The sequence below is a fragment of the Leopardus geoffroyi genome, chromosome B3 (genome assembly GCF_018350155.1).
Source record: "Leopardus geoffroyi isolate Oge1 chromosome B3, O.geoffroyi_Oge1_pat1.0, whole genome shotgun sequence".
NCBI classification, from domain to species: Eukaryota; Metazoa; Chordata; class Mammalia; order Carnivora; family Felidae; genus Leopardus; species Leopardus geoffroyi.
The window spans coordinates 51,133,813-51,148,346 of record NC_059337.1 but is presented as its reverse complement, the minus strand read 5'-3'; the positions used below and the strand labels follow the sequence as shown (position 1 = coordinate 51,148,346).

Sequence of the window (14,534 nt, the reverse complement as noted above, 5' to 3'; positions counted from 1 at the left end):
TTATTAATTAGTTGGAAAATGTTTTGCAACATATTAATGATGAAAAAAATTATCCTGATTTAAAAAATAAAGTTTTGCAGACTAATGGCTATCATAAACATTTCTGCTTTCCTCTTTATCAGTTTTAATAAACACATTTTTTAGGAGTTAGATCTTTATTTAGCAAAGCATTACTAACCTTGTAGCATCTGTGTCCTTTGTTCAGGGAACACATGGATGAGCAAGATTCAGCTGTGGCCCTCCAAAGGCCCACAGGCCACTGAGCCAAAGGCAGCTTGGAGAGGGCCAGAGGTGGTTATCAGTCCCCTGTGTAGTCCAGAGCAGCATGAAGGAGAAGCCACGGCCCAGTTCAAGAGAGAGGTGGGGCCAGACAGTGGATGGAGTGCCAACCCTTAGAAAGGAGACATTTTTATTCCTCACTTGGTAAATCCTTCTGAGGCTGCTTTTAATAAGGAAAAAAGAAATGATGAGTAATCGTCATTGGGACCCAAATGATGAGTAAGTCCCATTTCAGAAATACAGGGAGCTAATAGGTTTCTTTGGTAAAATTAACTATGGGTTATAAGAGAGCAAAAGTGAGATTCTGGAATCTGTGGGAATTTTTTTTGGTTAGTTTTGGTGCACGTATCCCCTACCTCCAACTACCACACAAACCAATGCTCCACCCCTTGCCTATATGCAAACCCACACCCATCAAATTTTTTATAATTTTTCAAGTGGATCCTTTGTTTGCTCTGCTGTATGCCCCAGTACCAGCCATTCTGATTCCCTGGCAGACAGTAAGGATAAGGAAGCAATTACACTCTTGAAAAAGCACATTTATGAACACTTTACATGTCCATTCAAGCCCTTTCCCATAGCATGTCTTGCCTGTGGCTGCCTCTAGTTAGGAAGGCCATTTTAAAGCCATTATGTGTGTGTTTGTGTGTGTGTGTGTGTGTGTGCATATGTGTACAATTACAGCTTCGAGAGCATTTATACATTTAGAATCCTTTCTTATCTTTGCCTTCTGTTAAAACAAAGATTATAATACTTAAAGTGTGGGGTATTACTTTCAAAAAAAGATTTATCCGACCCCCAAATATAACTCCTTCGGTTTTCATGGCTTGCAGAGAATACATTCTCTTGTAAAACAAGTTCTTTTAAAAAACCTCATTGATTTTTAGATGGGCTTTGTGGTTAGGGTGTGCACATTGATTTCTATTCAGGAATACCTCTGGAGTTCTCTTTAGATGGGGCAGTGTGCTTGTTTTACTACAGAGCTATGGTGAGATAATTTTAATCTAAAAAGGATATTTTTTTCTTTACTATTGAGCATATTTTCAAGTTTGTTTTTCTGAATCATTTTTAATCTTAAATGAAAGAAAGATGTGCATTTCTACTCTTTTCTTGATTTTCAGGCTATTTTTTTGCACATCTTTTTCTCATCAGAAATTGTACTTGAGAAGAGGCACCTTTTTTTTTTTTCTTGCTTGTCTATGTCTGTGGAACTTCTCTATTTTTTTCTGTACATCTGTAGTATCTTTGTAGAGACCCTGATTTGGGCCTGGCTTTCATCCTCCAAAACATTCCACTTTAAAATAATTGTCCACTTGCCCTTTGGACAAAATCATGGACTACAGTATTCATAGTTTAAAATGTTAATTCAACTCAAGAACAAGATAAGTGAAAGGACAAAAACACAAGATGAGCAGAGACATTATCTTACACGTTTTGTCTGAAATAGTACAAAGAGGGAGGATAATTATATCTCTGTCCAAGAGTTATTATGAGGATTAAATTAATTCATACTCATAAAGCAGTTATAAAGGTCTGACTCTATACGTGCTCAATAACTGTTAGCTATTATTATTATCTGAAAAAATAAAACATGGAATTTAGAATAACGTTTATACCCAGTATTTTGAGGTAGAGGAATGTGGTCAAGGATTATAAATACTCAATTTTACATTTATTTTAAATTCCCCAGTCCCTTGCCTTTTAATTTTCCATCGTGCTGGATAGCAGTCAATATGTTTTCCACGTTGAAAAGAAAAAGCCTCTCCCTGGTGACCTCTAAGGCATACACAAAACAAGTAATTAAATAATAGTAACAACAACAACAACAACAACATCAAAATCCTTTCTTGAGGCCATCCTTCTCTAAATCTGGGTTTATTGTTGACCAGCCATTGGTTCATCAGTAAGAGGGCTCTGGGTTTGGGGCTACATAAGGAGCTCTCCCTCTAACAATATGACTCTCTGCTAATTGGAATGAGAAGTTAATCTCTCTCAAACTGAACCCAGCTGAGTCTCTGAGAGCAGTGATGTATTTAAAAGATGCCTGGCAGTCCAGGGCATGTGGCACTAACCGGATTTAGCTCATTAGCAAATCCGCAAGGCCCTGCTGACACTGCACCCAGAATAAAATACATGAGGCTGGCCCGTGCCCTGTGGGCACCTACAGCATGACTACATAATAAAAAGGCATTTATTAATAATCTCATTGGTCACACAATACAAAGGAAGGCAACGAGAAGTCAAATGCTGTCATTTGTCATGACTAGAGAAGCATAATTAAAATAAGTGTCATGTGATTAACCTTTGAAAAATTAATCTGGTGTGAAAAAAAGACACAAAAACAAGGAAGATAGGCTCTTAAAGTTAATTTAATACAATAGGCAGCTGTTGTGTACACTTGGTTCAAATTCCGTGTGTTTGTGAAATATTAGTTCCATTGATAGCAAAGAGCAATTAGCAAATTTAACAAGTGGAATGTCTGTTATTAAAGACAACAGAAGGCCACAGAATGAGTGTGTGTAGTGGTAAAGAGGGTAGGATTTTGGTGTCATTCCTCTGGGTGTGAATGCAAGTTCTTCCATGTACCAGCTATGTATTATTGGCCAATTTTCTCAACCTTTTAGTAACTCAGTTTCCACATCTGTAAAATGGGGATATGAATATCTCATGTGGTTTTTTGATGCCTAAATAAGATCATATATGTAAAGGTTTCAGCATAGAGTTAGGCACATTGTTAAGTGCTCAAAAAATATTAGCGATGATAGAAAGTACTTCAGTCCTTGATATGCAAAAAGTAGTTGGCTCTGCATAGGAAACACATGAAGTGCACCCTCAGCGTTGTGATCTATGATCCTCAGTGCTGGTCCATGGAATTATTTTCAGGGTTTTGCTGACAGTGATCTTAACTTGTGATTTAATGTCAAGAGTGGCACGTTGGTAATCCTGAAGGAATATTATAGGCTATGGCAAAACATATTTCCTGAATGTTAGAGAATAATATTTGTACATTTGGTCTAGCCCCAGAATGCTCAACTCAAGTCCTACAGGGGTTAGGCAGTAACTGAACCGGTCAGGAAGTGTTGGGGGATGCTGAGAAATCAGCAGTTACTCTCCAGTCGAGGCAGCTGCCACTCGGATAAAGCTACCTTTTGCCATATGAAAAGGCAAGTCCAATGTTGCCATTTTTTCCAATTTTTACAAGGGATGCTAGAAATACTGATTTTCATGGGAAATGTTCCATTTTTAAGAACACTCTGTTGGTCACATCCAGACCATTCAGGACTGGGAGCAAGGTGAGGCAAGTGAGGTACTGGTCTCAGATGCAGCATTTAAGGGGGTGATCAAAACTCAGAAGTGATCAAGATAAGTAATATCCTTTTTTAAGATAAGTAATATCTTTTTTTTAAGTTTGTTTGTTTGTTTGTTTGTTTTGAGAAAGACAGAGACAGTATGAGCAGGCGAGGGGCACAGAGAGGGGAGACAGAATCCTAAGCAGGTTCTGCACTGCCAGCACAGAGCCTGACTTGGGGCTTGAACTCATGAACCATGAGATCATGATCTGAGCCAAAACTAAGAGCAGGATGCTTACCCGACTGAGCCACCCAGGTGCCCTAAGATAAGTAATATCTTAATGCATTATTTTAAAAATACAAATTAAAGCAAAAAATCCATGATGAAGAAAATATTGAAATCTTAAATTAAGACATGATCAGTATTGCTTATTTTTCCTTCCACTTCAGGCTCCAGCATAGCTCTGAGCGGCACTGCCTTTAGCAGCTGTCTGGACTCTAACACAGTGCTGGCACCTACTGCCAGGCTTATTGCCAGCTTTGCACTGGACCAATTTATGGAACAACCAGGATACTGCCCCAAATAAAATGATTGTATAATTTATCAATTAGTGTTAAGATAACTCCATCTTTATACAACAAAATTTCACTAACATCAACTAAGGAGGAACTGATGAGAAGCCAGAATTAATCTATTTGCAAATAAAAAGGTTGCCTTGCTTTCTGATACAGTTATCCAAAAAACACTCTGCTAGCAAAATGGTTTAGAATAGATGCCCCACTTTTATGAACAGAAGAGATTTAAAAATAGGCTGTAAGATAGGCATTCTTGAGCCAAAGCCTCTTTGAGATCATATATAACATTTGGAACATGTTTTGCTTCTCACCTTTCATCATATCCTTATGAAGCCTGGGACTCCCTCATGACCAGGAATTATCGTAATAGAGCATGAAGGTGAGAACACAGGCTTTGATGCCAGCCAGACCTGGGTTTAAATGCTGATTCTCCCCTACTGTGATACCTTGGACACATGAAATAACGTCTTTATCAGTTTCCTTATCTGTAAAGTAGGACCATTTCATAAGTTTGTCGTTGAGATCAAAGTCAATAATATGTCACATTATCTTTTGACTCTTGGTCTGGCCACAGACATATGGCATATTGGCAGTTGTTACTATCATTTAGCATATTCACTCCAAATCATTCCCTGCCAACATACCTAAAAACACATAACTAATTTAAGTAGGTTAAATATGTTCTTTAACTATGCTGTCAATTTGCTTATTCATCTTTTCTTCAAAAATAGCACACAATTCAGCTCAGTTTGATGGAATTAGCACAAATCCTGGATTTAATGAGGCCTAGATTAGAAAAATTTAACTGTACATGATTCAGCAAGCTTTTCCCCCTTTAAATTACAAAGACATAAATAGCTTTAAAAGAAACAATAAACTCTAAAAATAGATGACTCCAGTCTTACTGCACATTTTGAAAGGAGAATGACCAGTCAGTGGTACAACCTAGCAGATGACCATAGTACCGTGGGATCTAGCCCAATAGAATTAACAACAAAAATCAGCTTTGGCAGCCAGGGTTTGGTTTTTTGGTTTTTGTTCTTTTTTGTGTTTTGGGTTTCTTTTTTCTTTTCTTTTTCTTTTTCTTTTTCTTTTTTTTTCTTTTCTTTTCTTTCTTTTTTTTTTTTTTGGTGTTAAGCTTTGCAATGATGTTCCTGATATCTCTATAAATGTGTGTGCTCCCGAGGTTAGAAACGGCATCATAACTCAGTGGCTCTGGGTTCAAATCCCATTCCTGCCGCAGATTTGCAGAGTGACTGGGGGCAAGTTCAATTAACTTATCTGAGCTTTAGTTTCACTCGTTGTACATCATTTCACACAGCGCTTTCCACTGGTGCCCTGTCATGTGCATTTAAGAAAAATGTGAAATCTTGCATAGCTCTGCTGTCCTCTGCAATACATCTTTATTTTATGTTCTTTTTCCTCCTAACTATTCTTCTAAGAAGCTGCTAGAATTTCTCATTTAATCAGGAAGCCGTTTTTTATCATCAATGAAAAATGTAAAAACTCTATCAGTTAAAATTGGATATTTATGTCAGGTTCATCTCATTAGAACTTAACTCTATTTTATTAATACGAAGAAATGTCACCCTTTTAACTAATGAAATGCATCCATAATAGGGCTATACTTTTAAAGGCACATCATCACAAATAGCCATATGCAAAATGCCCTTTCGAAGTACATGCAAATTCCTCAACTGCTGTCTCTCTCTCCTCTTCTATGCATCCCTAACCCAAGTGAAAATTACTATTTACTAGAGAAGGCCATGTTTCATTATAGAGAAAAACAATTTTGATTGCTTCCCCACCTTAGAAAAATATTCCTGTATTTGCCTCTCACATAGGTATACTTTAAGGGTGTCATAAAACCTTTACTTTAAAACATTCAGTGCCACAGATGGCCTTGAAAATGTGTTGGAAAGGAGCAGGGGATGCATAAACACATTTGAAACCAGGTAATTTTGAGGCTGTTCGGTCCCCACTAACTGTTTTCTCTGCTGCTCTCCTCCACCACACTACCAAGTCTGTGACTGGAGGTGCCCAAATAAAGGCTTTTAAAACATCCCCCAAGTCTGGTTGGGAAGGCCCATCCTTTCTTCCTTGTGGCAGCATCTTCAAGAAAACGTTGCAGTAGCAAACAGTAGAGTCTTCAAAAGAAATCACTGAATAGATCATGTGTCTGGGGCTGACCACTCAGCTTTACATTACAGCATCTGCTGGTTTAGCAACAAACCACCGTGAACACAAGGTGGTTTTTCATCTTCTCTTCTCTCTCTTTTTCTCCTCCCTCTCTCCCTTTTTTCCTCTCCTTGTCTCCTTCTCCCTTTCCTTCCTTGCTTCCTTTCCTTCTTTTCCCACCCATCTATTAGTTTATTCAAAAAACATTTATTTAAGGTTTGGTATTGCTGAGTAAAGTATTAGGTTCTGGGAATAAAAAATGAATGCCCTTAGGGAGCCTCCAGTTAAGTGGTAGGAGGTCTTTATGTGTTAAATAATCCTAACAGTGGGAAGATGTGTAATGAAGCTGAAAGGTGTAGGCTCACCTCTGCTTACCGGAGTCAGGGAACAGAGAGGCAACTTTGCAGTGGCTTGTGGAAGAGCAGTCATGTACTCAGCAGGCAAATGTGGAGGGAAAAGAACATTCCAGGCAACTCAGCACATGACAGTGCTGAGGCAGCGTTGTGCACTGGGACCACTCTAAGTGGGTGGTTTAGAGGAACCTGGATGTGGGGACAGGTTAGCCAAGGACAGATGAAGGAATACTACCCCAAAAAATTTCACAGATATCTTTGGATCCTTATTGTAGGTCAGACACTGTTCTTGGTACTTGGGACACAGTCTATACTCAGGAAGCTCATATTATTTGATGAAAAGACAGACAATAAAGAAGCAAGCAGCTCTAATCTGTCAGACCCTGATAAATGCTATTAAAAAAATAAAACAAGGTAATAGGATTGAATAGGACAGAGACCAATGGGAGCATTCTCCTTCAGATAGGACAGGCAGGGAAGCCCTCTCTTAAGGGCTTCAAAAGAGTATGTACTTTTCAGATTTAGTACTTTTGAGGTGATACCAGGACATCTATACTTATAAAAACCATCCCAAGACTCTGATGTGCAGCTGGGGTGAAGCAGCCTTACCCTAGGCAGTGGAGGCCACTGGAACAATTTACATGGGAAGGGAGGCCTGGCTCGGCATGTGCCCTGTAGTTAGCTTACAGTGAGGAGCACTGGGAGCTATGGGGAATGCAGCTTGGACGTTTTGACTGAAGGCAGGGAGGCCTGTTGGGAGACTACTAGGTTATGAGGGATTGCTGACAGGTGGAATTATATCTATGGGCTTCTGCCTGAACAGATAGAAAAAGACTTGGGCTGAATTGGTATCAAAGGAGCTCAAAACTTAGGACCCAAAGAGGTAGGAATTAAGAACTACAATGAGTTGTGGTGCTAAACTCTAGGCCAGCCAGCCACCACCTTGGATAGCTTTCCCAGAAAACCCTCACCCAAATATGGAATTCATTTTTGCTTTGCATAAAACTAAAATGTTCTAATCCAGGGTTCGGACTACTTGTAAAAGAAAAAAGAAGTAAGTATTTTCTGTTTTGTAGGTCATACAGTCTCTGTCACAACTCTTCAACTCTGTCATCTTAGCTCAAAACCAGCCATAGACAATATGTAAATGAATGGGGTGGCTGTGATCCAAGCCACACCCACTGTGACATGGTTTATGAAAGCAGGCAGTTGGCTGGTTTGGCCCATGGGTGATAGTTTCCTACTCCCTGATTATTATTAGTCTTTTTGTGAGATTCTTTGGATTGTGGCTGTTGGCTCTAATGGAAGGAGGCTGATGAGTATTTTACCTTCTTGTAAATGTAAATGAGGATTTCTTATTTTTATTAAGCAGCAAGTTTAGACTCTATTTCTAGCTCTGCAGGTCTTGGTTTTGTGCTTTATTGGCTAGTGGAATTGTCATACACCGTAATCACTTATGGCGATAAAATAACAAATGTTAAGAACAGCTGCAGAGATCAGCAGACCTGGATTTAAAATGTTCGTCTACTGTCTAGAGTGACTTTACCTTTCAGAGCCTCAGTTTCCTCTTTAATAAATTGTAAGTGTTGGACTAGATGACTTTTAAGGCTCTATCTGGCACTAATAGTCTATTTCTGTGTGCTTTGTTCATTAGCTGGAATGCTAGTGATATTTGATAAATAGATTCCCAAATAGAAGAGGCACAAGTCAACCAGATGATAAATGACACAAGTCTAGAAGAAGGGATTGGCGTCATGGATGGAGATGCCAGCACACAGATGACATATGTTTATGGTATGATGCCAAGCACACTATTAAAATGAAATGAATGAGTGAGGTTGTCAATGTGAATGGCAATTAGATGGATATGGGTACTACGGGATAGGAAAGAGTAGAAGATGATCATAAAACTTTGAGTCTGAAGGACAAAGGCCTTGGCCATACTCGGCTTGGATGAAGGATAGGGAATAAATGGAGGCAGACCCCAAAATGGTGACTTAAAGTAAATCATAAAGTCAGTGTTGAAGGAGTCCAGCTGAGAATCCTTTAAATATGGGCACATCCACTACCTGCAGTTGACCTCTACTTTGCCCCACCCATTCCATCAGGTATATAACTTCCAGACTAATATTCCCCAGCACATAGCTTTCACCCTGTTATTTGACTGCTCAAGAAACCATGGCTCCTTATCACCTGTCTCCTTATACCAGCATTCTAGATCACTGATAATTTGGCCCGTCTGAACTTTTAAGTCCTATGCTTGTCTTAAACCTCTGTACAAATCCTATACCCCCGAATCCTGGCATCTCATTGACCCCTGAGCACACCTGGGCTTTTTCACCTCCATGTCTATCTTGAATCACATGCTTTTCTTTTTATTTGCTATTTATTTTTATTTTTTTAAGATAGGGAATACTTTATTCAAACCCATAAGAGAAATGGACAGCTTGAGTCTGTAACAAAAGTGTCATGTTTTAAAGCATAGGTCAGTAATTGTATGTGAGAATATATACTTCTGCGTACAAATTAACTGATCAGACCGCAGCTTTTCAATGTTTTAAACAGAATAAGCTTCCTTATAAAAGCAGTACCTTTGTGACATTTTTAAATTTAGGATTCTTCTCCTTCTTCTTCACTCTCTCCTTCAACAGAATCCACACCAACCTCCTCATAATCCTTCTCAAGTGCAGCCATTTCCTCCTCGCCTTAGAAGACTCTCCTTCATCTATTAGCTCACCCACATACCAGTGAAAAAAGGCACGTTTGGCATATATCAGGTCAAACTTGTGTTCCAAGTGAGCCCAGGCCTCAACAATGGATGTGGTTTTGCTCAGTATGCACACAGCTCACTCACTATACTTTGGCCAGGTCCCCACAAGGTACCACAGTGGAAAGCTGGTAATTAATGCCAACTTTTAAGTGAATGGGGCACCAGTCCACAAAGTGGATGGCACACTTGCCCTTGGTGGTGACAATGGCAGCATGACATCTTTGGAAACTACCTTGCCATGGTACAATAGGCAGCAAGCCATGGATTTACCATGACAAGGGTCACATTTTACCATCTGATTGGCTGGCTCAAAGCATGCATTTGTGATCTCTGCAATTGAAAGCTGTTCATGGTAGGCTTTCTCAACAGAAATGACAGGGGCATATGTGGCTAGAGAGAAGTAGATGCAGGGTAGGGCACCAGCTTTATCTGGATTTCTGGCAGGTCAACATTTAGGGCTCCATCAACTCTGAGGGAAGAAGAGATGGAGGACACAATTCGACCTATCAACCTATTCAGGTTAGTGTAGTTTGGGAGTTCAATATTGAGGTTTCTATGGCAGATGTCATGGATGGCCTCATTGTCTACAAGGAAGGCACAATCAGAGTGCTCCAGGGTAGTGTGGGGAATGAGGACGGAGTTGTAGGGCTTAACAGCTATGGAAACAAGGGGGGCTGGGTACATGGAGAACTCCAGCTTGGACTTCTTGTCATAATCGACAGAGAGACGTTCCATTAGCAGGGAGGTGAACCTAGTACCAGTTCCTCTCCAAAACTATGGAAAAAACAGGTAGCCCTGAAGACTTGTGTGCTGATCAGCAAGTTTCTAAATTTGGTCTAAAACAAGGTCAGTGATCTCCTTGCCAATGGTGAAGTGCCCTTAGGCATAGTTATTGGCAGCATCTTCCTTGCCTGTGATGAGCTGTTCAGGGTGGAAGAGCTGGTGGTAGGTGACAGTGTAGACTTATTAATGACTGTGGGTTCCAGATCAACAAACACTTCCCTGGGCACATGCTTGCCAGGACTTCTTCTCATTGGAGGAGGTGTTGAAAGGGTCATCTCCTCCCCCAGTGGTTTTGTCACTTGGCACCTGACCATCAGGCTGGATGCCATGTTCCAGGCAATATAGAGCTTTCAGCAGACATTGCCAATTTGGACATACCTGGCCAACATGGATGGCGATGCATTCACATATGGTTGCTACTTTGCAGCTTCCAAGCAGATGGCAGAGAGGAAAAGAAGAGTCATTGCTTTTTACAGCACAGCACAACTCTTAGGTGGTTGATGTAAGAGAACCTGCCTACTTTCTCCCTTTTTAAAATGTGTCTGAAACCCCTGTCATCAAATCTCACTATTACTCTGAACTTTTGATGCTACCAAGTCCACAGTGTCTTTGTTCCTCCCCAAACTTCCCAACACCTAATGCCTGTGGCCATTTATTTGGTGTTTTTCACATGCTGTGTGATGCCAGAACTTTACATCTGTGGCATGTCTCCTTTACATAAATGTGTCACCTGTGGCGGATATATATAACCTTTGGGAAACTCTGAGAATTTCAGTTCCAATTCCTGTTTAGTGTGAATGAATCTCACAAGATGGGTGCCAGCTGACAGGAGAGAATAGTTAGGGACCTGAAAGAATTAGCACTGACTGGGCACCTGCTATGCATCAAGCAGCTGTTTTGATACCTTAGAAACAGTATTTCACTTTACTTTGCAGTAACTCTGCAAAGTAAGTTGTACATTCCCCCGTTTTCTAGGTGAGAAAACTGGTTCAGAAAAAATTAGGTAAATTGGCCAAGATTGCAAGGCAACTGAGTGACAGATCTGCAGTCAGCAGGGATATGTAAGACAACTCACATGGTTGTGATGGGGGAACAGCATCACTGCAAAGAGCTTTGGAGGCAGGCAGGCCCCACGTTATTTTGGAGATTAAATGTGAAGATGTCTAACCATGCCTGGCACAGAGTAGGTGTTTAACAAATTATAGTTATTGCCATTAAATCATATATAGTATTTTAATTTAATGTTTGAATGTCCCATATTACTTAGCAAATGTATGACTTAGTATTTGTCATACAGTTGGTATAAGCCATTTGATTTACATTTTGCTAAGCAGTTGGTTTGACTTTATTCAAGAAAAGTATGGGTATACTGTCTCCATGTCCTCACACAGAAGAACAAAATCAAGAGCCCTAGAATACATGGTGTCTCTTTTAGTCTATGATAAGTAGTCTGAGTAAAGGCTATGTTTATTTTCATTACTGCCATTGCTGGCACATAGGTCCTCAATAAAAATGTGTCCCATAATACTGGTAAATAAATGGATATGTTTAGGAAGTACCATCAGGAATCCTATCATTCCTTTGAGCACATTCACTCTTATTATGATGAATCTGTTGAATTGGATGTAGATACCATTCCAGTTGTTGTTAAACTGGCTCATCATCAGAACTTGTTTTTTATTTTTTGTTATTTTTCAAATCACAGGTTTCTGAGCTATATCTCTTGAGAATCTGATATATTGGCTTTGGATGTATAGGGTTCCCCAGGAAGTTCTGCTCACCAGCCAGGTTTGGAGATACCACATATCTGGGTGGTAATGACCAACCTCCACCCCAACCCCTGGACACACACATTCTCTTTCTCTTTTATGAGGCACTCAATGGCCTTGAGTCAAATTTCCTTGCGGCTGACCAACCATGGGTGGCAACATCACTCTTTCACACCATGCTGATCACAAGCTTCCTGAAGATAATGCCCATTGGAAGTGGAACAGCCACTATCATTCAGGTCTACATCATGTTTGAAAAGCAAAGAAAAGAGAAGGCAGAGGGTAAGTAGAGGTGCCATTGGTCCCATAGGCCACACTGCCAAAGAAGGCCACTGACATTGCTAAGTGCTTGTCATGAGGGCACCCTGAGTCTATATTTTCTGTCTTATACTTTCTGTCTGTTTTCTTAGACAACATGCCTGGAGGCTACCCTCCACCCTTCTTACTGTAACTATCCATGCTCAACCTCTTGGCCTTAACCTCTGAGGAACTGAAAGTTCTCTTGAACTTTCTAACATCCCCCACATGGCCTGATGTCAGGCTTAAGGACAGGTCTCAGAAATATCAGGATGGCAAATGCTACTCTTTGTGGCAATTCACTGTGTTAGAGGGGAAGCAGGAAGGGCACATGAAATAGGGACTCCATAGCCATAGGCTGGAACCAGCCAGCTTTTTGCCTGTGCCACACTCTTACTCTATAGCTCCGCTCTTCTTTTTCTGAGCCCAAGAAAGCCCATCTTTCTTAGACAGGTACCAACAAACCCTTAGCAAGGCACCGCCTCAGATTCAGATTTGTGTTTTGTTACAGATTGTGGGAAATATCAATTTAGAAGGGTTGCAAAGAAAATGTGATTTTAAAATGTGCTTTGAAAAAATTAACATCCTAAATATTAGAATATGTAAAAATTTTAGTGGGAACCTACTTAATTCTTGAGAATATAAAGAAGATATGAAAAAGTCCTAGAAACATCAATAAAAATTTGTTTAGATATTATCATTATTTGACACACAAAAATATTCTAATGAAAAATTTTCACTGTATTAAATTTTAACATTCATGAAAATAAATAGTATATATTGTTCTAGATAGTTTAGAAATTTCTACAGTGATAGAAGGTTTGTTTTCTTTTACTTTTTGTTTTCTCATTATGATATACGCTGAGGATAATGGAGAGATTTTTTTTATTATTATGGCAAAAAATACATAACATAAAAGTTACCATTCTAGTTATTTTTAAATGTACAGTTTAGTGCTATTGAACAGATTTTTTTTCTCTTTTATGTTTTGTGTGTTCTCTATATTATCTTTGCTAATTTTTATTTACTTTGAATAGGTATTCAATGATACTTAGGTATTTTGATGTCATGTAGATGCCCCTCTTTGATTAAGCTCCTAAACATGTACCAGTTAATGTGCTAAGTTTTTCCTAAGTGTTATCTCACTATTCCTTGCAACAACCCTCTGAGGAAGGCACTATTAATATTTCCACTTTACAGAGGAGGAAAGTGAGGGTCAGAGAAATTGTATTGGCTGTTCAAAGGCACATGGCTAATAAGAGAAGCTGCTAGGAAGAGTTTTGTCTATTGCAGAGCCTGGATGGTAAAACAACATTATTACTATCTTTGTGGGTTTGGATACCACAGATTGATGCACTTTTCTGAAGACAAAATTAATGCATATCCAAAGTCTGTGCTTACACATTTTGAATTTTGCCAATGCAAAAAAGTTTCAACAAATATAACAGAGCCTCAATGCATTTTACAATTTGTGTTAGGTCTCCCCAAAGGCTCTGAATAACTGTCACAACCCAGTATACCCAGTGATTGTGTAAAACTGTTTTTATTTAACCCCAAACGGAAGCATAAATTTCTCATTTGCATACAATGGGAGGGATAAACATTCATCTGTTATCATGTGGTGTGGTAGCTAGAATTCAAGCTCTGTAATCAAGCCAAGTACAAACTGACTCATAGGTTTTTAGCTACTATTTAACCTCTCTCTCCCACTCTTTACAATGGGGATGAGAGAAATACCCACCTCCTCAAATTGGGATGATTAACTAAATTGCCAGGTACATTTCTAAATTCTAAATACAGTTTCCAGCTTATGATGGTTCAGTTTTAAAATTTTCGACTTTACGACAGCAGGTAAGCAATACACGTTCAATAGAAACCGTACCTCAAACTTTGAGTTTTGACCTTTTCATGGGCTACCTTTATGCAGTAATAATACTCTCTCATGACTCTGGGCAGTGTCAGTGAGCCACAGCTCCTAGTCAGCCACGCAATTGCAAAGGTAACCAACCAACACACTTATAACAATTCTGTAGCCATATAACCATTCTGTTTTTCACTTTCAGTATTCACTAAATTACATAAGATATTTAACATTTTATTATAAAATAGACTTTGTGTTAGATGCTGTTGTCCACCTGTAGGCTAATGTAAGTGTTCTGAGCATGTTTAAGATAGGTAAGGCTAAGTTATGATGTTTGGTAATTTAGGTGCATTAAGTGCATTTTTGACTTACGATATT

The 14,534-nt window shown here is 39.3% G+C and overlaps 1 pseudogene; it reads right to left on the bottom strand.

Moving 5' to 3' along the window:
* Positions 1–9,266: 9,266 nt before the first annotated feature.
* LOC123583633 lies at positions 9,267–11,189 on the bottom strand (annotated as a pseudogene).
* Between the last annotated feature and the right edge of the window lie 3,345 nt (positions 11,190–14,534).